Genomic DNA, 27,628 nt, shown 5'->3' with positions numbered 1-27,628 from the left:
TTAAGCAGAGCTGCAGATGTACAGGTAAATGGACGAAGATTATGGTTGTTTGCAGTTGCCAGGTCTGTTGCTTTTGCTAATCGTTATCTGGTCCTCCTAAACACAACAATTATACCTGAGGTTTTAAAAGGCTTAGCTGGCTATCCACAGAGGAAAAATCAATGTTTACTGTGGATGAGGGGACAAGGTGTTCACATTGGATACTTATTATTGCTAGTCCAAGATTGGCACTGGCCTTGCTGTAAGATAAGCTTCCTGTGATCTCCGGTCAATCAAGACAATACACACACAGAGATATTTTGTTTCATGCTGCTGTCTCAGAGTATTCTACAGAGGGTAGTGCGTACGGCCCAGTACATCACTGGGGCCAAGCTTCCTGCCATCCAGGACCTCTATACCAGGCGGTGTCAGATGAAGGCCCTAAAAATTGTCAAAGACTCCAGCCACCCAAGTCATAGACTGTTCTCTCTGCTACCGCACGGCAAGTGGTACTGGACCGCCAAGTCTAGGTCCAAAAGGCTCCTTAACAGCTCCTACCCCCAAACCATAAGACTGCTAAACAGTTAATCAAATGGCTACCCAGACTATTTGCATTGACTCCCTTTTTTGAGCTGCTGCTACTCACTGTTTATTATCTATGCACTTTACCCCTACCTACATGTACCTCAATTACCTCGACTAACCTGTACCCCTGCACATTGACTCGGTACCGGTACCCCTGTATATAGCCTGGTTACTGTTATTTTATTGTGTTACTTTTTTTAAACTTCAGTTTATTACATGTTTTCTTCATTTTTTAGCAAATATATTCTTACTTACTTTTTAAAAACTCTGCATTGTTGGTTAAGGGCTTGTAAGTAAGCGTTTCACGGTAAGGTCTACACCTGTTGTATTCGGAGCATGTGACAAATATAATTTGATTGTATTTTATTAGCTGCCATTATATCAAAATAATTTTCTTAGCATTGTGATTGTCATTGTTTTTGTTTAGCTGCAATGAACAGCAGCAGCAAAGGTCATTGACTCTACTCTGCCTTCCATTGCCTTGCACTGCAAAAACACAGCCTTCAAGAATGTGCTCTTCAGGGTGTCAAGATAGACACTGAAGCTAGTGGACAAAGAGGAGAGGCACTATCTCTCAAGCACAACGTGCAACTACCAAACCCACCAGCACCATAGTCCTTGAATCTAAAAGTGTGAGAAAGGGGTGTGAGTGACAGAGGAAGACGGGTGACTTGAGTACAGTATGTTTCTTGATTTACTGAGTTGATACGCTGACATTTATATCTCCAATCGATCCTTTCATGAAAGCTGAACTCCAGTACTTGGTAATGGGCCAGAGGAGTTAACTATACCATAAGGAAAAGCACAACAGAAGATAATTATTCCCCTTATCATCCACATCATTATGATTGTTATCATTCTGGTAACCTTTGGGGGTGGTGGGGGAAGATGGTGGTGTGTGTGTTTAATTGCATCCGCTGGGACTGGTTTCGTTACAGAATTCCCTTATAATCACACTCCCTAAAGCTCCACTGTTTCACAAGTAATGGACCGCAAAAACCCGCAAACACACACACACAAACACATACACAGTATTATCTTCCCTGTCTCCCTCTCTTTTAGTTAATTTCTCCCCCCCATTTCTATACATACCTGTAGATTTCCATACTTGTGCTGATTAAGGTGGTTAAATATGGTTTATTTAAACTGATCTTCCACCCACTGGTTTACAGGTGCATACAATCACTTTTCCTTGTATTCACTTCCTCTCTTCATTTTATCTCATATTGAGGAAGCTGAACAACATCAAAAGTGCACTTCAGCTTGTGAAATAATATCAAAAAGTTAAATCTATTACTTTTACTGCGAAGGTAATGAATGGTATCAAACCTTACATTTTTCAGCAACACGGATAGTGTCACTAATGTAATGCAGAATTTCATCACCATAGACAGCGTCCCCAGCACAGTGCAGCAATTCAGCACAGTGGACGGCTCCCCTAAAACAGTGTTGCGTTTCAGCATGGACCATGTCAATTCAGCACTGAAGAATTGGTCTTTGAAATGGATGGAACACTCAGAAGTTTAATCGTTAGATACGAACAGTACTCTACAGATGTAGGATCATAATTTGATCACCCTCTTGCAGAATAACTTTCCTGCAATGCAGGAAATTTAAAACTTGAAGTGTATTTGAGGTTTAAAAAGTCTTCTGAAGTTTGTAATTTCCACTTGATTTTCCCTTATGAAAATTGTATCAACCCCTACAAAAATGTCCATTAATTATAATCCACATGATAATTAACATTTCCTGTTGCTACAGGAGTATTTTCCTGCTGTAGCAAACTGGCTCAAATTAAGATCCTACATCTGTACTTAGATTGAGGGCAAGACGACTGTCATGTAAGACATCACCATTCAACCATTAGTCATACTATTTGTTTAGGGTTGCTGTGTAAAGAAATCAACATCCTTCTGTTTCACTGTATTATCAAAGACATTAGATCCTTTCAGTCTATGTACGAAGCTGATTAGCATGGAAGGGCATGCATAGGCATTGATGCTAACAACCACATGTTGATACATACAGTTGAAGTCGGAAGTTTACATACATCTTAGCCAAATACATTTAAACTCAGTTTTTCACAATTCCTGACATTTAATCCTAGTAAGAATTCCCTGTCTTAGGTCAGTTAGGATCACCACTTTATTTTAAGAATGTGAAATGTCAGAATAATAGTAGCGAGAATGATTTATTTCAGCTTTTATTTCTTTCATCACATTCCGAGTGGGTCAGAAGTTTACATACACTCAATAAGTATTTGGTAGCATTGCCTTTAAATTGTTTGACTTGGGTCAAACGTTTCGGTTAGCCTTCCACAAACTTCCCACAATAAGTTGGGTGAATTTTGGGCCATTCCTCCTGACAGAGCTGGTGTAACTGAGTCAGGTTTGTAGGCCTCCTTGCTCGCACACGCTTTTTCAGTTCTGCCCACAAATGTTCTATAGGATTGAGGTCAGGGCTTTGTGATGGCCACTCCAATACCTTGACTTTGTTGTCCTTAAGCCATTTTGGCACAACTTTGGAAGTATGCTTGCGGTCATTGTCCATCTGGAAGACCCATTTGTGACCAAGCTTTAACTTCCTGACTGATGTCTTGAGATGTTGCTTCAAGATATCCACATAATTTTCCTTCCTCATGATGCCATCTATTTTGAGAAGTGCACCAGTCCCTCCTGCAGCAAAGCACCCCCACAGCATTATCCTGCCACCCCCATGCTTCACGGTTGGGGTGGTGTTCTTCGGCTTACAAGCAACCCCCTTTTTCCTCCAAACATAACGATGGTCATTATGGCCAAACAGTTCTATTTTTGTTTCATCAGACCAGAGGACATTTCTCCAAAAAGTATGATCTTTGTCCACATGTGCAGTTGCAAACCGTAGTCTGGCTTTTTTATGGCGGTTTTGGAGCAGTGGCTTCTTCCTTGCTGAGCGGCCTTTCAGGTTATGTCGATATATAGGACTCGTTTTACTGTGGATATAGATACTTTTGTACCTGTTTCCTCCAGCATCTTCACAAGGTCCTTTGCTGTTGTTCTGGGATTGATTTGCACTTTTCGCACCATTGTACGTTAATCTCTAGGAGACAGAACGCGTCTCCTTCCTGAGCGGTATGACGGATGCGTGGTCCCATGGTGTTTATACTTGCGTACTATTGTTTGTACAGATGAACGTGGGACCTTCAGGCGTTTGGAAATTGCTCCCAAGGATGAATCAGACTTGTGGAGGTCTACAATTTTTTTCTGAGGTATTGGCTGAATTCTTTTGATTTTCCCATGATGTCAAGCCAGGAGGCACTGAGATTGAAGGTAGGCCTTGAAATATATCCACAGGTACACCTCCAATTGACTCAAATTATGTCAATTAGCCTATCAGAAGCTTCTAAAGCCATGACATCATTTTCTGGTATTTTCCAAGCTGTTTAAAGGCACAGTCAACTTAGTGTATGTAAACTGCTGACCCACTGGAATTGTGATACAGTGAATTATAAGTGAAATAATCTGTATGTAAACAATTGTTGGAAAAATGACTTGTGTCATGCACAAAGTAGATGTCCTAAGCGACTTGCCAAAACTATAGTTTGTTAACAACACAATTGTGGAGTGGTTGAAAAAAACAAGTTTTAATGTCTCCAACCTAAGTGTATGTAAACTTCCGACTTCAACTGTAGATAGGGCTGTTGAGGTGACCATATTACCGCCACACCGGCAGTCAGGAGTCATGACCGCAGTAAAATTCCACATGACCATTGAGTCATGGTAATCTCCTTTTATGCACTCTGGACATGCTTTGGTAGTACCCAACTTGCTAACTACCATCAGGTCCTAATGGCCTGGTACTCAGGGCTCTATTGTCTCTCTAACCACTTTGACATCAATGTAAATTAAATCGAAAATCACATCAAACACTTATCTTCAAAACAGTAGGCCTATCTTACTTTTAAAACTCACCTCACTGTGATGATAGATTTCAAGAAAAATGTTCAACAGCAGGTTGAAACAGTGTAAAACATGGTTGTTGTGGATGTTGTTTCAAAGCCTAACACAATGAAATGGACAGCGCTTTCTATGGTGATGATTAATTCAAAACTTCCATAAGCATATTAGAGCTTATGTGTATGCAAAGGCTTATGAGCCCAAGTCCGAAAAAAATACTTGAATTAAAATTATGATTGTGCGTTATACAATACATAGCCTACCCATATTAAGCATGGCAGAAAAACATAAAACAAAACTGATTTAAGATGTCTTTGGTACATAATTGGTCTAGCCTATACTCCAAAATTAAAGACATTTGAGCAATAGCCTTTGAGTGTGGACTGTATTATTATGCGTACTGGTTGGACTGGTTACCTTATGCTACGCTCCAAAATATCTATCCATGAGTCTGAGAGAGAACGTATAGCTCTAGGCGATGCTGTTGGTTCATTGATTGGGCTTACAGTTAGCATACAATTAGTGAATTTGTATTTGATTTTGAATAGCCTAGTAATAGGGAATTTGTAACGTTTTCATAATTAATTGGGTGACACATTACCTTTAGCTATACAGAATATCTGTGGTGCGTTTCCATCTCCTCGTCTCTCTCCTTTATTCCTTTCTAGAGTGCGTAGATGGGCTGTCAACAGTTTGGTGAAATGTTTTGTTGTGAAAACATGTTACTATCCATGTTACTATCCATGCTCCACTATAAACCCGAAGTAGCCTACCAAACGGACCGGTGGAAAGCGCACGGCCTACATTCACTATTCACTATTCGAGTGCATACAGATGACTTTCCCCCCCTGTTCCTGCCCATTTGATAATGGGCCATTCTAAATATAAACTAATTTTACATATTAGTAAAGACAAGATTAAATTGAGAATAGTCTGATAGGTGAAAATATGATCACTTGATGAGAGAACAGCTGTTCTGCCTGAGGCAAGGAACAGAGCGCAAGCTTATTTTTGCGACTTTCTCAAATCATCAATAGCCTATAGTCTCATCATGCAGCTCATATATGTTTTGAATTCTAAGATTCATATTGTAAGGTTGTATCATTCACTACTACAGTTACTAAATAACTCTAAATCTAGCACATTGGACCTGTTTCAAATGTTTATTTTCAACATAGCCACTTCATATGTGCACTCGCTATTTAATGGGGAAAATATCATTTCCATTTTACTCAGCTAAGCTCAATTATATTCTTCTTTCTATACAATCATAATGTCACTGGACTTATAAGCATATCTTGTTAGCTAAATTGTCACGCCCTGACCTGGAGAGACTGTTATTCTCTAGGTAGTTTGGTCAGGGTGTGAAACTCTATGTTTTGTATTTCTATGTTTGGCCGGGTGTGGTTCCCAATCAGAGGCAGCTGTCGCTCGTTGTCTCTGATTGGGGTTCATACTTAGGCAGCCAGTTTTCCTGCCTGGGTTGTGGTATCTTGTTTGTGTTTTGGTGTGTTTAGCTTGTTTGTGTATAGCCTTCCGAAGTCGCGTTTCGTTGCCTTCTGTTGTTTTGTCAGTGTTTATTGTTTTAATAAACATGTGTCGTATATGAAGATTATGACGTTGTTAATGTTTTTAAGTGGAATCGGAGAGGACGTTTATTTTAGTATCAAGAGGGAATGTTTTAGTGTAACGCCACATACAACAGACAGGAAGTGTGTTGTAGACAGGGGATTGGACAGTAGAGGGAGCCACCCACATCTTGGGGAGATTATATATACTGGGGGAAAAACGAAGAAGAGGTTAGAGCGACCATTGCAATCTGGGGCGTCGCTCTCCGGGTGGGCATGACACCTGTAACTCATGCTGAAAGCTTGTGATATGAATAAACTTATGATCAAGGTTCAGTATGAGCGGACTCCTTTGTTTATCAGCAATAATTGCCAGCATTTACTCGATACTACAGATGGCGTCACGAAAAGGGAAGGACTGCATCTCTTTGTTTCATTCAGCCGCCAAGCTAACTCCTTCTGAAGTCATGGCCAGATAAGGGTGAGGTTTTTCTTACCGCTTTGGGAGTTTGTTAGTTTGGATGCTATTTGAGTGTGTACTGGAGAGATGTACCGTTAGAACCGATATGCTTAGTGTTGCTTTATTGCTGAGAACTGGGGGTCTGGCTAATCATTATAAAAAAAATTTGCACTGGTAGACAGTGCAAAAGGGGGGAGAGCCTATAGATTGGCTATAGAGATGTGTTGCTTGAATAGGAAGTCAAGAACAATCGGGGGCCAAGATATGTATACAAGTTAGGACATTGCAGGATTTGATAAGCCCTCGGAACAAACGAGGCGACCATAGGGTGGGCCATAAATCCTAATAACGCATTCGGTGTGGTTAGGTGTGTTCTGGGAACTCGGGTTTTGGAATATACATTTTATTGATGTTACCGCTGAGCTGGTGGTTGACGAAGCATTTGTCTGAAGTAACCTCTCATAAAATATCCAGAACTCACGGCAGCCTAAAGTTAGTAGGAACAAAGAAAAGTAATTTAAGGCGCAATGTCGGGTACATTGTTTTCATGCTACAATTGACTACTTACATTTACTTTTCGGGTGGGTTGTGGTAAGATAGCCACTAATTGATAAATTGGTAAGATAGGATATAGAAATAAAAAATTGGTTTTAATTATTCATAATTTTTAATTGATTTTTTAATAGATTTTCTATTTTAATAAAAAATATTTTTTGACAACATTTTAAATTGATTTTTTTAATATTCATATTTTTGTTGATTGATTTTGGTGTTGTTTGGGTTATATTAATAATTAAAGGGGGGAAGTCATAGGCTATATAGTCTAAAATAAAATAATTCACAATAAAGGAATATAAAAGGGTTGTTACAATGGGGAGAAAGGACAGCAAGGCTATGAAGGTAATTACACCTGTTGATATAGTACAAAATAGTAATCCTTTAACTAAAGTATTGCTAGGTTATCCGGCAAATGAAAGAAAAGTTGCCCTTCATTCTCAAACAAAAACTGATAAAAGATTCCAGCGATAAGATAAACAAAGGTATAGAGAAAAGGCTAAAGGAAGAGAAGGCGACAGAAAAACTAATGGCAGAAGTTAGTACACCTTTCTCACATACGGATTCAGCAAAAACACCCCCACCTTATGAGAAGGAAGTAGAGCTTAGGGATGTTTATCCTCAGCTTCCAGTGATCATCCAGGAGGGTGATTATTGCATCAGAGATGAAGATGAACGAATAATAGATAGAGGACAAGCAGAAACGACCAGAAAGATGAATCCAAAACTCCAGAAGTAAGAAAAACCGAGATGTCTGGAAACTAAGAGAAGAATACAGTGAGGCCAAGGGAAAAGGCCACTAGTAAGAAGATGATGGAAGATGATATTTCGGGGACAGAACTTAGAATATAAGCTGTTGAAGAATCCTGATATGTCAACAACAAGAAAGAACAGAATCAAGAAACTCTCAGAAAACTCAATCAAATACAACTTACAACTGGTGGAGAAGAAGAAGGAGAAGAGAAGCTTTGGTTATGAAGAATCAGAGTGAACCAAATCAACAATCACTGCTACAGCTTCAACTGAACAAGGTCAAATGCAATTGTACCAGCCACCATTGGGGGTACCAGTTGTTTCATATCCACAGACAGTTTCTGGACAGACACAGAATTGGAGAGGAAGAGGACGAGAAGGCTTAGAAGGAGGAGGAAGATTTCAGCCACACTTCCAGCAACTTTCAGAAGAGTGTTATAATTGTGGACAGGTTGGTTACTTTACCTGTGAGTGCAATGCGCCAGGAGGAAACAACAGAGGAAATTTCTGAGGAAGATAAAGGAGCAGGTGAAGATCACCTGTTCTCCAGGTGAACCCTTCAAGGATTCTAGAGTGCCTAGAAGATACGAAGGGGGGTGTCAGCTGATAGCATCGATTAGAGAAGAAGGGAAAATATCCAACAATTGAAGTAAAAACAGAGGACTATGAGAAGTGATGGTGAATAGTGGAAAAACTTTTCTGTGTTGAGCCTAAAGAGGTTAAACATCTCACTATGTAAAATTAACTAATTAGGATAGGGATTTGAGGTAGTAAAACAGTTAATTACTCTTAAGGAACCAATTGAGCTCTGCTATAAAAATCAAAGAGAAATTAAAATAGACATACTAATATTAGAACATATACCTATTGCATTGTTGGGAAGAGATGCATGGTGTAAATTGAACTGTACAATAAGATGTACACTAGACGGCTGTCTGGTAGAAGATTTTAAAAAGAATAGGGTTTTTGGGAATCATATTTGCTTGAAAAGATAATATCATAGGAAGGATGATAATCTATTAGACTGCCTATTAGGCAATCTGGCTGAAAAATAAAGTTAAAAGGGGTGACTGTTATTCTTGGTTACATTCCTACACCAAGGGATTTCAAACTAGGCTAAAGGATGTTTAGTCGTTTGCCAAGTCTGTGTGTAAAGAAGTCAGAAGCAGGTGGGGACTTCCCGATCACATATTCAAAAAAATTTGGTGGTAAAGGATTTTGTGAATAAATCAGTGGAAAATGTTTTTAAAAGTTAGGAGAAAAGATTAGATTAAAAAAGTTAGGAGAACTAGGGTTGAAGGAACTCTAAGACAGTAAGCTAAGTTTCAATGTTAGTTAGTAGTAAGAGAGAGAGAACAGTGGTGAAGGACATTTTAGAGTTTAGTGGGAAGATAGATATGGTAGGAGTTTAGATCTGTTAGGAGCAGATGCATTGAGAAAGTATGCGTTGCTGAATGATAAGAGAAGATTGAGGGTGATTGAGTATCTATATTTACAATTCCCAGCAGGAAGATCAAGGTAATTGTAGGTGTATTTTTTATAATCAAAAGTTTGAAAGTGAGGGTTTAGAGTAGGAAGAGAGAGTGAATGTAAGTTACATTTACGTCTTTTGACACTAGTGGTGATAGATGGAAGTACAAGCAAAGAGTTCAAAGCTTTGGGGAAAATAGATGAAGTAACAATAATGACATTAACACTTCAGTATATTAAAACAACAGTGAGAAGCAATTTAACTCTTTCAACATTGATAGTTATTAAAGCCATAAATATATCGCATTTGATTATAAGGGAACCAATAGCTCCAGCACCAATTTTAGGGGGAAAAAGACTGTTGTTAGGGTTAGGATGGTGACGTTCCTCCCACATGGAGAGATAATTATGGAGAAGAAGTATTGTTATCAGGACCAGAAGTAGAAGCTGTTGCACCTAGTCAAAGGAAGTATAGGTTGTACAACGATATGAAGTGGAAGAGGGTTATGAGTGATTGTTCATTTATTTTGCGTAATGTTACAGAGAAAGATCAGGGAGAATATATGTGTACTTATCTAGTGCAAGCATTAAAATTTGTTCCGGTTAAGAATTATTGGTTAAAAGGCTATGTAATTCGTAAAGTGACGCTTATAATGGAAGATTTGAAATCTGTTGAAGCTTCCACAGTCACCGAAGGAGTTCAGGAGGAGTATATTACAGTAGTCACTCCAACAGTAAATAATACACAGAGGATATCGGTAGCTTTCCCACTAGAAGTAGTTAAGGGTGTTAATACATCAACTAAATCAACTACTTTAATGGTAACTTTGAAAGGGATTAATGGTACGACGGCAGTAACAAATGTAGGAAGTATGACACCGACACCGACAACAACTTTTCTGAAATTAAAGGGGGTAGCAAGAGGGACTCGAGGGGTTTATGGTACGGATGGAGAGTGCTGTCAATGGTAGTAAGGATAGGGTTAAAATAGGAGAGCAGATAGTGGTAGAGAACAATATAGATTCATCTGAAATAGTGAAGGATACTATCATGGAGGTACAGGATGAGGTCTTTGATTTTAATGACAGACAAGGAGAGGTATCTGATCAGTACCGCTCGTTAGGGAAGAGAGAAACTAAATGGGAGGCTTATGGGTTTGATTCTTCTGTTGTGAAAATTAAAGATGGATGGGCAGGTAGGAATCTTTGGTTCCAGCAGCTAGCTCATTCTGTAAGATCAGTGAGGAATCTTGAGGGTCCATGTCTGTTGAGAATTCCAGCAACAAACATTTTAGAGACGGTCGCTCGACCTCTATCGAGTATGTGTCAATCTTATGCTTTGTCATGGCTGTTGTATCAGCAACAATCATTAACAGATAAAATAATGTCGTTGTCAAAACATTTGTTTAGGCCTAGGATTAGGTGTTCTTGGTTAAATGAATTACCCTATGTGAATTTGTTAGATGGTAAGGAAAATCAGGTAACAGCGAACCCTGATGCATTGGAGGTGAAACCATTGAGGGCTAAAAGTTGTTTTTGTTCTAATAAAACATATGATGTAAGGGGTATGTTTATGGGAATATCAGATTGTGATGATTATATGATAACTTTGGGTATGCATGACCTTAAGGGTAGTAATGAGAAATATAATGTTACTTTTTATGTTCCAGTTAGTAAGAAGAGCAGGACTTTGATGGTTAAAAGATTAGCTTTTGACTGACAATGTGACTATTGGGAATTTTAGAGATATTTGGAGGGTTTGTGGTGATAAAGCATATATATTCTTACCCTATGGATGGACAGGATGTTGTTACATGTCAACGTTGAAGCTTCCATATGAGGCTTTTACCATTAAAAGAGGGGTAGCACCGGACACAGATAAATCTGAATCTAGGTTTGGAAGTAGGGTGAAAAGGGACATGGTGTCACGGTTTCGGCCGAGGCTGCCTCTCTCCCTTGTTCGGGCAGGTTTCGGCGTTCGTCGTCTCCGGAATTCTAGCTGCCACCGCTGTTTGTTTCTTGTTCGTTTGCTTTGGTCTGTTTGTTTTTCACACCTGTTTCTGTTTTGGCTTAATTAGTGTCCTATAATAGTTTCTCGTTGTGTTTGTCTAGTGTTGTGTGTAATTGATTTCCGTCAGTTGTGTGTATTTGCTCGGTTGAGCTTCTCTCCATTATACTGGAGTATTTCCGCACCTGTTTGTGCGTGGTTACTATTTTGTCGCACCTGTTTGTGCGCGGTTACATTTTTGTCGCACCTGTTTGTGCGCAGTTTCTTTTCGCCTTCGTGCGTATTTGTTGCCTCCGGGCAAAGTTTCCATTTGCCTTGGTTTGGCCTAATATACAAGCCTTTGGGAATATCGTTCTGAGTCCTGCGTTTGATTCCACTATTACACCTACCGCACGCCTGACAGAATTACACACCTTCAATGGAATCAGCAGGAGCCGAAGCAGCTCAGACGAGACTGGAGGCCCAGGTTCGGGACCAACGAGAGCAGATCCAACAGATGGGGACCGCCCTGCAGGAGGTGATTTCCACCATCCGAGGCTGGGGTACGCCTTCACCACCTCCCTCCCTGCCAGCACCATCGGCCAGCCCGCTCATTCCAGCGCCGGAACCTCGAGGAGTCCGACTATCTCTCCCGAGGGCCTACGACGGGACCGCGGCTGGGTGTCAGGGGATTTCTACTCCAGGTGGAGTTATACCTGGCCACCGTGCACCCGGCCCCTTCGGGGCATGAGAGCGTGTCCGCCCTGATCTCCTGCCTGGCCGGTAAAGCGTTGGAGTGGGCCAACGCGGGAGTGGAGGAAGATCGACGCCACGACGATTACATACGACGAGTTCTCCCGCCGCTTCAGGGCGGTGTTTGACTCATCCCCGGGAAAGCGGCGGGGGGCGTCTGGTCTTCCTCCGGCAGGGGAGGAGGAGTGCCCAGGAATTCGCTCTTGAATTCCGTACTCTAGCGGCAGATGCAGGGTGGAATGATCGGGCCCTCATCGATTTATACAGATGTAGCCTACGAGAGGACGTCCGTCGGGAGCTTGCCTGTAGGGACACCAGCCTCACTTTCGACCAGCTGGTCGACATGTCCATCAGGCTGGATCACCTGCTGGCTACCCGCGGGACGTCCTGCGGAGGGTCCGTCCATTTCACCCTCCAGCGCCTCCGAGCCGTGTCCTATGGAGCTCGGGGCGCTGGCGCTAGAGAAAGGAGGAGTCGGCAGGCTAGGGGGTCCATCCACTGCACCAACTGTGGTCGGGGAGGACACACCGCGGCTAGGTGCTGGGGATGGCCTCCTAGGGGGAGATGACGACAGGTCCCGCACTGGGGATTCCCTCCAGGTGAGTAGGCGCCCCACTCACCCAGAGCTCACTGTTGCCCATTTTTGTATACCTGTCAGTTTTCCACAGGTAGCACCTCATTCTCAGCATAAGGCGCTGGTAGATTCAGGCGCGGCTGGGAATTTTATTGATAGAAAGTTTTGTTTAGCGTTAGGGATTCCCCTTACTCCTGTTGATGTTCCTTTCCCGTTCATGCCCTAGATAGTCGTCCGTTGGAGTACGGGCTTGATCAGGGAGGTCACAGCGCCACTTAGGATGTGTGCGCAGGGGGATCATCAGGAGATGATTCAGCTGTTCCTGATTGATTCTCCTGCGTATCCGGTGGTGCTGGGCATGCCCTGGTTGAGTACCCATAACCCAGCGATTTCGTGGCAGGAGAGGGCTCTGATGGAGTGGTCTGCTCAGTGTGGGGGTAGATGTTTGGGCGTTTCCGTAGGGGCTACCTCGGTGGAGAGTCCAAACCAGGTGCCCGCATTGCCCGTTCCACCTGAATATGGGGATTTGGCTATTGCGTTTAGTAAGGCGAGGCGACGCGGTTGCCACCCCATAGGCAGGGGGATTGTGCGATAGACCTCCAGGCAGGAGCTGCGCTCCCACGGAGCCATGTGTATCCTCTGTCTCAGGAGGAGAAGAAAGCTATGGAGATTTACATAGACGAATCTCTGAGACAAGGATACATACGGCCTTCCACTTCCCCTGCGTCCTCGAGTTTCTTTTTCGTGAAGAAAAAGGATGGTGGTTTGCGTCCGTGTATCGATTACCGTGGTCTCAATCAGATTACGGTGAAGTATAGTTATCCACTCCCGCTGATTGCGACCATGACTGAGTCGTTGCATGGGGCGCGTTTCTTCACGAAATTAGATCTCAGGAGCGCGTACAACTTGAGTGCGCATCAGGGAGGGTGACGAATGGAAAACAGCCTTTAGTACCACCTCGGGCCATTACGAGTATCTGGTCATGCCATACGGGTTGATGAACGCTCCGTCAGTTTTCCAATCCTTCGTGGATGAGATCTTCAGGGACATGCAGGGGCAGGGAGTGGTGGTGTACATTGATGACATTCTCGTGTACTCGCCTACCCGGGTCGAGCATGTGGCCCTGGTGCGAAGAGTGTTGCGGAGGCTGGTGGAGCACGACCTGTATGCGAAGGCAGAGAAGTGTCTGTTTTTCCAGGAGTCGGTCTCCTTTTTTGGGTTATCAGTTGTCTGCGTCAGGGGTGAAGATGGAGGTAGACCGGGTGTCGGCCGTGCGTAATTGGCAAACACCAACTACTGTGAAGGAGGTGCAGCAGTTTTTGGGGTTTGCAAATTACTACAGGAGGTTTATCCGGGGTTTTGGACAGGTGGCAGCTCCCATCACGTCTCTGTTGAAGGGGGTCCGGTCGTCTGCAGTGGTCGGCCGAGGCGGACAGGGCGTTTGGGAGGCTGAAGGACCTGTTTACCTCGGCCCCGGTGCTGGCGCATCCGGATCCCTCTTTGCCGTTCCAGGTAGAGGTGGACGCGTCGGAGGCCGGTTTAGGAGCCGTGCTTTCACAACGGTCTGGCGCGCCACCTAAACTCCGCCCCCTGTGCTTTTTTATTCCAAGAAGCTCAGTCCGGCGGAGCGGAACTATGACGTAGGGGACAGGGAGCTGTTAGCCGTGGTACAGGCTCTAAAGGTGTGGAGGCACTGGCTTGAGGGGGCTCAACACCCTTTCCTCATTTTGACGGACCACCGTAACCTGGAGTACATCCGGGCGGCGAGGAGGCTGAACCCTCGCCAGGCAAGATGGAGTATGTTCTTGACCAGGTTTACTTTTAAGATCACGTACATCCCTGGGTCACAGAATGGCAAGGCAGATGCGCTGTCTCGGCGGTATGACACGGAGGAGAGGTCCGTGGAGCCCACTCCCATACTGCCTGAGTCGTGTCTGGTGGCACCGGTAGTGTGGGAGGTCGATTCTGAACTCGAGCGGGCGTTACGCACCGACCCTAGTCCACCACAGTGCCCGGAGGGTCGGAAGTACGTTCCGCTCGAGGTTCGGGATCGATTGATCTATTGGGCTCACACGTCACCCTCCTCTGGACATCCGGGTATCGGCCGGACGGTGCACTGTCTTAGTGCCAAGTACTGGTGGCCCACGTTGGCAAGGGATGTGAGGGTTTATGTTTCCTCCTGCTCGGTGTGCGCCCAGTGTAAGGCGCCTAGACATCTACCTAGGGGTAAGTTGCTACCCCTGCCCGTTCCACAACGACCATGGTCCCACCTCTCAGTGGACTTTATAACAGACCTTCCCCTCTCCCAAGGGAATACTACCATCCTGGTAGTGGTGGACCGGTTCTCTAAGGCCTGTCGTTTGCTCCCCATGCCGGGTCTTCCTACTGCCCTACAAACTGCCGAGGCACTGTTTACCCATGTGTTCTCGGCACTACGGGGTACCCGAGGACATTGTGGCTGATCGGGGTCCCCAATTCACCTCCAGAGTCTGGAGAGCGTTTATGGAGCGGTTGGGGTGTCTCGGTAAGCCTCACCTCGGGTTACCACCCGGAGAGTAATGGGCAGGTGGAGCGCGTAAACCAGGATGTGGGTAGGTTTCTCAGAACATACTGCCGGGACCGGCCGGAGGAGTGGTCGAGGTACGTTCCCTGGGCCGAGATGGCCCAGAATTCCCTACGCCATTCCTCCACTAACCTAACTCCATTTCAATGTGTGTTAGGTTACCAGCCGGTTCTGGCACCCTGGCAGCAGAGCCAGATCGAGGCTCCTGCGGTGGATGAGTGGGCGCGGCGCTCGGAGGAGACTTGGAACGCTGCACACGTCCACCTGCAGCGGGCCCTCCGACGTCAGAAGGCGAGCGCTGATCTCCACCGCAGTGAGGCACCGGTGTACGCACCTGGTGATCGAGTCTGGCTCTCTACCAGAAACCTGCCCCTCCGCCTGCCCTGTCGGAAACTGGGTCGGCGGTTTGTAGGGCCATTTAAAGTCCTGAGAAGGTTGAACGAGGTATGTTATAGGTTAATGTTACCTGTGGAGTATAAGTGTATTAACCCCTCGTTCCATGTGTCCCTTCTCAGGCCGGTGGTGCGGGCCCACTCCAAGAAGATGAGATCTTGGAGACTCCTCCGCCCCGTTGGACATCGAGGGGGCACCGGCGTACTCCGTGAGATCCATCTTGGATTCGAGACGTCGGATGGGGGGTCTCCAGTATCTAGTGGAGTGGGAGGGGTACAGCCCGGAGGAGCGGTGCTGGGTGCCGAGGAGAGACGTTTTGGACCCGTCGCTCCTGACGGAATTCCATCGGGGGCATCCGACGCGCTCTGCGCCGCGTCCTCCTGGTCGTCCCCAGGCCGGAGTCGGCGCACGTCTGGAGCCGCGCGTCAAGGGGGGGGTACTGTCACGGTTTCGGCCGAGGCTGCCTCTCTCCCTTGTTCGGGCAGGTTTCGGCGTTCGTCGTCTCCGGAATTCTAGCTGCCACCGCTGTTTGTTTCTTGTTCGTTTGCTTTGGTCTGTTTGTTTTTCACACCTGTTTCTGTTTTGGCTTAATTAGTGTCCTATAATAGTTTCTCGTTGTGTTTGTCTAGTGTTGTGTGTAATTGATTTCCGTCAGTTGTGTGTATTTGCTCGGTTGAGCTTCTCTCCATTATACTGGAGTATTTCCGCACCTGTTTGTGCGTGGTTACTATTTTGTCGCACCTGTTTGTGCGCGGTTACATTTTTGTCGCACCTGTTTGTGCGCAGTTTCTTTTCGCCTTCGTGCGTATTTGTTGCCTCCGTGCAAAGTTTCCATTTGCCTTGGTTTGGCCTAATATACAAGCCTTTGGGAATATCGTTCTGAGTCCTGCGTTTGATTCCACTATTACACCTACCGCACGCCTGACACATGGCGACATGTCATAGTCTTGAAGCCTATCATTGGAGGATAAGTCTAAGAGAGAAGGGGGGACTTTTTCCATGGTATGGTGTAACATTTTTGGCAGATCATATTGATAATATTAGCTATACTTTGATTCCAGATAGTTCAGATAGTATCACTATGCGTTGAAGAATATAAGGGATGCATTTGGTAGATCTGAAGGAGCTGGATGGTCAGCGAAGTCTTGGTTGCAAGATCAGTTAGGCCCAGTAGGAGCAGTGATGGATTAGATTTTAATGGCAGCTTTGATAGCACTGTGTGTGATGTTTGTGATTTGTTACTGACCTTTGAGAAAGCTATGATATTGAGATAGGTTGGAGTAGTGATGCCTGGAGACAACACTCAGATGCCGTTGTTGACTGTTCCTGATCTGGATGAAGATGGACAAGTGGGACTGGATGGATAAATATCCTTTTTGATTTTTTGATCATTTTTCAAAAAAAATTCAATATTAGTGTGATTTTAGTATGATGTTATGAATCAAAGGGGGGAAGTGTATGAATGAATCACATTATCCTATTTCATTATTCTATCATTTATAGTGATTCATACATCATTTATATATCATTTTTATATTCTTAGTTGATATTGATGTTTAATTTGAAAGTGTTGTTTTGCAAAATATACTGTTTGGTCTTTTCTTTTCTTCCAGAAGCATTTGGGGGAAAAGGTAGAGATTGAAATACTCAAACAATGACAATATGAAGGGACAATATGAAAGGAGAATGACTGGAGGAGATGGAGCAAGGAAGGTGTGGAAAGATTCCGATTCCATCATCAACAATGCATTGGAAGAGGAGACTACGGGGGAGATGAAGTGTAGTGGACTACATTCCAGTGTCTGCAATGAAATATAGACATATTTGCATGGGTAATACATAATGTGTGTCATTTTCTTAGGTATACAGTGGGGAAAAAAAGTATTTAGTCAGCCACCAATTGTGCAAGTTCTCCCACTTAAAAAGATGAGAGAGGCCTGTCATTTTCATCATAGGGACACGTCAACTATGACAGACAAATTGAGAAAAAAAAATCCAGAAAATCACATTGTAGGATTTTTTATGAATTTATTTGCAAATTATGGTGGAAAATAAGTATTTGGTCACCTACAAACAAGCAAGATTTCTGGCTCTCACAGACCTGTAACTTCTTCTTTAAGAGGCTCCTCTGTCCTCCACTCGTTACCTGTATTAATGGCACCTGTTTGAACTTGTTATCAGTATAAAAGACACCTGTCCACAACCTCAAACAGTCACACTCCAAACTCCACTATGGTCAAGACCAAAGAGCTGTCAAAGGACACCAGAAACAAAATTGTAGACCTGCACCAGGCTGGGAAGACTGAATCTGCAATAGGTAAGCAGCTTGGTTTGAAGAAATCAACTGTGGGAGCAATTATTAGGAAATGGAAGACATACAAGACCACTGATAATCTCCCTCGATCTGGGGCTCCACGCAAGATCTCACCCCGTGGTGTCAAAATGATCACAAGAACGGTGAGCAAAAATCCCAGAACCACACGGAGGGACCTAGTGAATGACCTGCAGAGAGCTGGGACCAAAGTAACAAAGCCTACCATCAGTAACACACTACTCCGCCAGGGACTCAAATCCTGCATTGCCAGACGTGTCCCCCTGCTTAAGCCAGTACATGTCCAGGCCCGTCTGAAGTTTGCTAGAGTGCATTTGGATGATCCAGAAGAGGATTGGGAGAATGTCATATGGTCAGATGAAACCAAAATGTAACTTTTTTGGTAAAAACTCAACTCATCGTGTTTGGAGGACAAAGAATGCTGAGTTGCATCCAAAGAACACCATACCTACTGTGAAGCATGGGGGTAGAAACTTCATGCTTTGGGGCTGTTTTTTCTGCAAAGGGACCAGGACGACTGATCTGTGTAAAGGAAAGAATGAATGGGGCCATGTATCGTGAGATTTTGAGTGAAAACCTCCTTCCATCAGCAAGGGCATTGAAGATGAAATGTGGCTGGGTCTTTTAGCATGACAATGATCCCAAACACACCTCCCGGGCAACGAAGGAGTGGCTTCGTAAGAAGCATTTCAAGGTCCTGGAGTTGCCTAGCCAGTCTCCAGATCTCAACCCCATAGAAAATCTTTGGAGGGAGTTGAAAGTCCGTGTTGCCCAGCGACAGCCCCAAAACATCACTGCTCTAGAGGAGATCTGCATGGAGGAATGGGCCAAAATACCAGCAACAGTGTGTGAAAACCTTGTGAAGACTTACAGAAAACATTTGACCTGTGTCATTGCCAATAAAGGGTATATAACAAAGTATTGAGAAACTTTTGTTATTGACCAAATACTTATTTTCCACCATAATTTGCAAATAAATTCATAAAAAATTCTACAATGTGATTTTCTGGATTCTTTTTTCTCAATTTGTCTGTCATAGTTGACGTGTACCTATGATGAAAATTACAGGCCTCTCTCATCTTTTTAAGTGGGAGAACTTGCACAATTGTTGGCTGACTAAATACTTTTTTTCCCCACTGTACATTTTTGTAGAATGATATTTGATGTTATTGGATACATGTGGGGAACTTAGATGTTTTTGTTTATTTCGTGAATGCTTAGGGACAGGGAGTCTAGGCAGGGATAGAGGTCCACGGTAGGGTCCGATGGGTTGACTAGCCTTAGAGTGGACATTTTGGATAGTATTTTGTTTGCAGGGGCTTACATGTGTATTTAATTGCATCATAGTTTCAAATGCATTGATAAAGATTTATGAATTCATCGGGAGTACCTAGGTGGTTGCCTGGGGCAGAGGGACCGTGAGAGAATTTTACTGTCTTGATTAATGGATGGATTTGGAACGAAGGTTGCCAGACAGTTTTTCGCTCTCACACTCCATAAAGATTTGTTCATATTTCATAGTAATGTATTCACACTTCATAAACATTTATTCATATTTCATAGAAAGGTATATACACTCCAGAGGGAAATGTTTTTGGTTTAATGTTAAAGATACTCAATAAGATAAATTGTTACTTGTCATAATCCTATTCTGTTTGTTTTCGAGACTGTTTAGTCTCGAAGGGGGGAATGTCGTATATGAAGATTATGACGTTGTTAATGTTTTTAAGTGGAATCGGAGAGGACATTTATTTTAGTATCAAGAGGGAATGTTTTAGTGTAACGCCACATACAACAGACAGGAAGTGTGTTGTAGACAGGGGATTGGACAGTAGAGGGAGCCACCCACATCTTGGAGAGATTATATATACTGGGGGAAAATCAAAGAAGAGGTTAGAGCGACCATTGCAATCTGGGGCATCGCTCTCCGGGTGGGCATGACACCTGTAACTCATGCTGAAAGCTTGTGATATGAATAAACTTATGATCAAGGTTCAGTATGAGCGGACTCCTTTGTTTATCAGCAATAATTGCCAGCATTTACTCGATACTACACATGTATGCATTCCACGCTGCGCCTTGGTCTAATCCGTCTCTCAACGAGCGTGACATAAATGAACAAGCCTATGGCATGGAGTATACCCAGACAACATAGGCCTACAGTAGGCCAACTCATATTCTGTTCTTCTGAAATACATATTCTTCATATCATAATGTTTCTTTAGACCTGACCCCCCCAAAAAAAAGGATTTATTGTGATGGTGTATATTATTAAATGTAGATGCCCCAAAGCTATTGACTTTTGCATGACAATAGAATGAAGGTAGACTGACCGAGCCCCTGTTGAGAATTACACATGGCCACCTGAAAGCCATTTAACATTAGAGGTAGAAACCACACAGCTCAAGTGATCAGCATCAATGACAACTATCCCTCCTAAATAAATGGACCCCACCACTCAACGTGTTATTGAGGGGCTAATAGTTTCAACGGGCAAGATTGAACCCCGGTTCCTGCCAGGCAAATGGTTATACAGCACATGAACAGCAACACATTGAAATCGATTCAGATTACATTCATCATTATTACCACGACCTTAGAAAGGTTGGTTTTAGCAAGGCGGATAAGGCATCGTTAGTATGGTTTATCTTAGTAATGGGGCCATTTGGAATGACACTAATGCACTGATAGCATGTTCCATTTATATGATGATGATTTTGCCATGTGGAGAGATCATTCATAACCAATGCATTACATTTCTCATTGCTGAAATGAATTAAAGTATGCACACTTTAAATGCTGTCTGTGAATTCAAAATCCTGTCCCTGAACAATATTCTATTTCCATTGGGTAGTAAGTAGCTGAAAAAATGAATGCATATCTAGTACAAATGTGTGTTGGAGACGTCAAGGGCTCTAGCAAAGTGTGCCCCATAAAAACAAATGACCCGTTGTACCCCCAAATAAACTGGTTGCTTAGGTTGAATTTTGGAAAATACTCATCCAGCGTTTCCCATTCTGACAGCGAGAGGAAACATGTTAGCTGATGTTGCACATTCAAATCAAATCAAATCAAAACGTATTGGTCGCATACAAATATTTAGCAGATGTTATTAAGGGTGTAGCGAAATGCTTGTGTTCCTAGCTCCAACAGTACAGTAATATCTAACAATACACAACAATACACACAAATCTAAAAGTAAAATAATGGAATTAAGAAATATATAAATATTAGGACGGCGCAATGTTGGAGTACGGAGTATATATATATGTGTGTGTGTGTGATGGGATGTATAGACATTATGGACAGTATATTGATAGAATATGTAGTATATCTGAAGAATACGTGGATAGAATAGTATATGTACAGCAATAGTTGAATAGGATGGCCTTGATTAGAATACAGTATATACATATGAAGTGGGTAAAACAGTATGTAAACATTGTTAAAGTGACCAGTCTTCCATGTCTATGTACATAGGGCAGCAGCCTATGTACAGTGCCTTGCAAAAGTATTCATCCCCTTTGGCGTTTTTCCTATATTGTAGCATTACAACCTGTAAGTTAAATTGATTTTTATTTGGATTTCATGTCATGGAAATACACAAAACAGTCCAAATTGGTGAAGTGAAATGAAAAAAACAACTAGTTTCAAAAAATTATACAAAATATAAATTACGGAAAAGTGGTGCGTGCATATGTATTCACCCCCTTTGCTATGAAGCCCCTAAATAAGATCTGGTGCAACCAATTACCTTCAGAAGTCACATAATTTGTTAAATAAAGTCCACCTGTGTGCAATTTAAGTGTCACATGATCTCAGTATATACATTTTTACATTTTACATTTTAGTCATCCAGAGCGACTTACAGTTAGCGAGTGCATACATTTTTATACTGTTCTCATATATACACCTGTTCTGAAAGGCCCCAGAGTCTGCAACACCACTAAGCAAGGGGCACCACCAAGCAAGCGGCACCATGAAAACCAAGGAGCTCTCCAAACAGGTCAGGGATAAAGATCAGGAGCACCACTGAATCCATTATTAAAAAATGGAAAGAATATGGCACCACAACAAACCTGCCAAGAGAGGGCCGCCCACCAAAACTCACGGACCAGGCAAGGAGGGCATTAATCAGAGAGGCAACAAAGAGACCAAAGATAACCCTGAAGGAGCTGCAAAGCACCACAGCGGAGTTTGGCGTATCTGTCCATATGACCACTTTAAGCCATACACTCCACAGTGCTGGGCTTTACGGAAGAGTGGCCAGAAAAAAGCCATTGCTTAAAGAAAAAAATAAGCAAACACGTTTGGTGTTCGCCAAAAGCCATGTGGGAGACTCCCCAAACATATGGAAGAAGGTACTAAAATTTAGCTTTTTGGCCATCAAGGAAAACGCTATGTCTGGCTCAAACTCAACACCTCTCATCACCCCGAGAACACCATCCCCACAGTGAAGCATGGTGGTGGCAGCATCATGCTGTGGGGATGTTTTTCATCGGCAGGGACTGGGAAACTGGTCAGAATTGAAGGAATGATGGATGGCGCTAAATACAGGGAAATCCTTGAGGGAAATCTCTTTCAGTCTTCCAGAGATTTGAGACTGGGACGGAGGTTCACCTTCCAGCAGGACAATGACCCTAAGCATACTGCTAAATTAACACTTGAGTGGTTTAAGGGGAAACATTTAAATGTCTTGGAATGGCCTAGTCAACGCCCAGACCTCAATCCAATTGATAATCTGTGGTATGACTTAAAGATTGCTGTACACCAGCGGAACCCATCCAACTTGAAGGAGCTGGAGCAGTTTTGCCTTGAAGAATGGGCAATAATCCATGTGGCTAGATGTGCCAAGCTTATAGAGACATACCCAAAGAGACTTGCAGCTGTAATTGCTGCAAAAGGCTCTACAAAGTATTGACTTTGGGGGGTGAATAGTTATGCACGCTCAAGTTTTCTTTTTTTTGGTGTTATTTCTTGTTTCACAATAAAACATATTTTGCATCGTCAAAGTGGTAGGCATGTTGAGTAAATCAAATGATACAACCCCCCCAAAAAAATCCATTTTAATTCCAGGTTGTAAGGCAACAAAATAGGAAAAATGCCAAGTGGGGTGAATACTTTCGCAAGCCACTGTACATAGACATACGTAGGTGGAGGGTTGAGTAACCGGGTGGTAGCCGGCTAGTGACAGTGACTAAGGCTCAGGCTGTTATCCTCAGGCTGTTATCCTCAGGCTGTTATCCTCAGGCTGTTATCTTCAGGCTGTTATTCTCAGGCTGTTATCTTCAGGCTGTTATCCTCAGGCTGTTATCCTCAATTTGTTATCTTCAGGCTGTTATCCTCAGGCTGTTGTCTTCAGGCTGTTATCCTCAGGCTGTTATCTTCAGGCTGTTATCATCAGGCTGTTATCATCAGGCTGTTATCCTCAGGCTGTTATCCTCAGGCTGTTTCATAATTCTATTTTGTTCAAACATTTACATGTATTCAGTTGTGCAGTATTTTCTGGTCCAATAGCTGTGGTCCTTCTGAGAGAAAATATTTTGAAAGTCTTGGTATTGTTGTTGTTGTTGTTTTTATCTTGCAAAGCTTTATAATAGTATATTAAAGTAAAAACAATGCCATATAAAGTTATGCAGCGATTAATCACCTGAGTTTTCATAATTAAACTGTAAATATTACAAAACATCATGTGGAACAAATCGTATTCTGTTTGTGATATCAAAATTCTTACAACATCAGTATTGGGAAAAGGGGACACCTAGTCAGTTGTACAACAGAATGCACTCAACCGAAATGTATTTTCCGCATTTAACCCAACCCCTCAGAGAGGTTCGGGGGGCTGCCTTAATCAACGTCATCAGCACCCAGGGAGCAGTTGTTGTTGGGGGCTAACTGCCTTGCTCAAGGGCAGAACGGCAGACTTTTCCACCTTGCCAGCTCAGGGATTCAAACCAGCAACATTTCAGTTACTGGTCCAACGCTCTTAACTGCTAGTCTACATGCCTTTGCATACACATACACACATACATACATATATATATATATATATATACATATATACACACACACATACACACCTACATACATACATACATACACATACATATCCTTTGGGAAAAAAGTATATATATATTCCCCTTTATTACTTTCCAACCCCGCCACCCTTTCCCCACTTGGAGTAAACTAGTGAACAACAACGCCTAGGCCTCTACTTCCAGCCCATACCCACTATCCACATTTTATGGACACAGTCAATTTTACAGTAATTACATTTTGTTTGTTCTTTCTCCTGAACTTCTTCTACTCTCAACCTCTCCGATCATTTTCATGATGTCCATCCGGTTTGCTTCTATATGCCATATCTTTCTAACTGTGCTCCTTCACTAAAGCTCCCAACCTACATGCCTTAAAAAAAACCCAGAGATATTACAATTTTAGATTCACATGATGTTCAAAAGACGTCGTTGGCGGTTCTAGTGTTAACAATATTGGTCCCTTTAGATGGGAGAGACGAGGCCATTATTAACACTAAATGATGCTCCCAGAGTTGTGAAGCATTGTTGTCTGAACCACGAGTTAGTGTATACTGGAGGCCGGGATGAAAACAAATATTTTATTTATCCAGCGTATTTATCCTGCGTCCCGGATTAGTGGATCTAGTAGTTGTGTAACATACAATCTCCCTGGGCCACATTCTACAATTCTACAAGCAAAAACTGTCCAACAACTACTACACTAATACTGGGAGAGGGGGAGAGACAAACAACAAGAGAAGAGAAAGAGGGGGGAGGGTGAGTCACTCTCTGAGCACATAGACAGAGAGCAGAAGACTGACAGAGAAAATATAACTATACACTCCAAGAAAATAAATGACATGGGTAGAACCACTGGGATAATATCACACCCCTCTGGCACAAATAAGCCCACCCCTGGACATCTGTCCATCCCTCCATTGACCAGTGATAGCAACACCAGCCTGAAGCCCATGGACTGAAGTGGGTACAAGGAGGAAGATGAGAGGGGACATGAGCTGAACAACATGGGCAGTGTCATGAGAGTTGTTGTCACTCAGGATGACTGGAGTCAAAGCGGAGATGGATGCTCTCTGTCAACCTCACAGGACAGCACAGAGTCAGAGCAGCCAAGTGTACTAAAGAGGATGCGACAGCTGGTCCTCACAGAGCTGTTAGGGATCCTCCGAGGCAGCTACTCACATTAGGCTAATGCAACATTAAGCACTAATGGTACATTCCCATGTGGAATGTACCACTATGTGATAGCCGCCATGAAGTCTGGGAGGGAAAAGGATTGTGACTGAGTGTACATAACATTAAGAACACCTGCTCTGCCCATGACATTGACTGACCAGGTGAAAGCTATGATCCCTTATTGATGTCACTTATTAAATCCACTTCGATCAGTGTATATGAAGGGGAAGAGACAGGTTAAATAATAATTTGTAAGCTTTGAGACAATTGAGACATGGATTGTGTGTGTGCCATTCAGAGGGTGAATGGACAAGACAAAATATTTGAGTGCCTTTGAACGGGGTATGGTAGTAGGTGCCAGGCACACCGGTTTGAGTGTGTCAAGTACTGCAACGCTGCTGGGTTTTTCACACTCAACAGTTTCACGTGGGGGGAGGGGTGTTACTAAATATTAGGAAGGTTTTCTTAATGTTTCTACACTCAGTGTATGCACTGAAGATGATTATCTGAAATAGCCCCTTAGGCATTTTACACTCAGCAATCAACTTTCAACACCACTAAAGAATGCTGATTTGACCAAAGTATAAATGTTATGTCTACTGTATAATTTTTGACAATACAGGTCTTCCTCCAGCAGCATGAATGTGGAAGACATGTCTAAGTGTATTAGATAGACGACAGTAATGGTCAAGTCAGGACCTTTCAGAGCTAGACAGTCATACTGAACCATAGTGTGTCTTTGTAAACCACATAGTCTGAGTAAGTGGTGTCACCACTTGCATGCAAACCCAATCTTTTCACTTGTCACTGTCCCTCATCCAGACAGTGAAATGAGCTGATTACTTTCTAACTGGCCATGGCCAGTAATAACACACACGCCAATCTCTCAGAGACAAGCCAGCAACTCACAGACTTAATCACTGCGTACACACCTGTCAATCACTCACTAGCTAATTACAGTTAGGCCTGTTCTTCCTCCATAGACCTGTCAATCATTCACTGAGCCTATCACAGACATACCTGTCCGTACTACTTTCAGCGGGTCTTGTATTTATTCACAGAACTTCTGGTCACCAACAGATCTCCCTTATGAATATCCTAGAGATTTAAGAATAGCTATGGCCCTCGTAGCATCTGTGAGATTAGCCTTGCGTCAGTGTTGAACCACCGTGTCAACGCTCGCCTGTTCATATCTATCTACTCCCCTAGGAGCACAGAGTAGGAAATAAAATGGAGGGTTCACCATAGCAACCCCAACAGCAGTTTGGAACCTCTGATGGGCTCATCCTACAAATGTCCTTTTCAGCAGGTGGATGGGTGGCTGATCATCAGCTCCGTGACGGTTTAAGCTAAGCCTGCTGTTGGCATGACGATCACGGTGCCTCCTGTGTGTACACTATGTGCTGGCTTCAGTTGGCCTGTGGTTCAGTGATTGGTTCAGGGGTTATAATGAGATGTGTGCAGCGGTCATGCTCCACTGCCTCTTCCCATATTCAGTCAGTCTCTCATCAGATTCAGTTAAATGAACAGAGTAGTGAGCGAGGCAGTGATGGAGGGGGTTCCTTAACTATTTTAATAAAGTGAGAGATTGTAATCATGGAGCTTGTTCTGCTGCAGCAGGAGCCGGTTTTGAAAAATGATATCCCTTTCCATATTTGGGAGCTGCAACCATGTTGACGTTGCGGCTGCAGTGGAAGGAGAGGGATGCCGGGTAGACTGAGGAATTTCAAAAGAAAGCCCAAAATGCTACAAAGTAGCCTTCATATTACATTCCAGATATCGTAACACAATAAGCGGTATATAAGGAGGAAAATGGAACTCCATAAATTATCCAGAGCTTGAAAGAGACATGGTGGGAGATATTTGATTGGAAACTGCTATTCAGTCCAAGAAGGAGATCGAAACGGAGGATTCATTTTATCCCTGGATTTATTATGATAGACTTTGTGGACAGAGGGTATGTTGTTATTGTTGTTGTCTATACTGTGTGTCTTGGTGAGGTAGAGATTTCCCTGGTGAACAAAGGATAAATACAGTGTTTATAGATTTCTGTGCAATGCACATTTCCAAATGAACATCTCTCATAACACTGGCAGAACAATTATATCAAAATCCTAACCTAACTAATAGAAGTGCTTCAATAAAACATGGCATGGGGGATTTGTGTATGTATCAATGGATTGCAGGATACAAAGAAGGCAGGAGAACAGTTGAACCAGAAGATGAATGAGGACATTCATTTTTTTCAAAGATGATGAGATGGATAAAGGCAACTGCTTTTTTTAATGAACTGTCATAATCAGGGAAGCTTTTTCTCAGTGATCTGACCAGTTCTAAGAAAAGTTAAGGAACAGAGCAAAGTGCTCTGTATTTAGAAAATGTATAACTCGTCTACTCTCATTTCAACTTTCCTAACTAGTTCATACTGGGATGTATTGTACTTTACAGTATACTGTTTAAACATATGTAATCGAATGAATACAGATAAATATCTAAACGACAAACAAACAC

At 43.0% G+C, this 27,628-nt stretch overlaps 1 protein-coding gene across 2 annotated transcripts in view; it reads right to left on the bottom strand.

Moving 5' to 3' along the window:
• Window positions 1-27,628, bottom strand: part of LOC121553317 (pro-neuregulin-3, membrane-bound isoform-like) — a 433,314-nt gene that overhangs the window by 214,484 nt on the left and 191,202 nt on the right. The window lies entirely within an intron of this gene.

Source organism: Coregonus clupeaformis, chromosome 37 (assembly GCF_020615455.1).
Source record: "Coregonus clupeaformis isolate EN_2021a chromosome 37, ASM2061545v1, whole genome shotgun sequence".
Classification (NCBI taxonomy): domain Eukaryota; kingdom Metazoa; phylum Chordata; class Actinopteri; order Salmoniformes; family Salmonidae; genus Coregonus; species Coregonus clupeaformis.
Note: the sequence above shows the minus strand (reverse complement) of the source record. Positions and strands in the feature narration are given on the sequence as shown.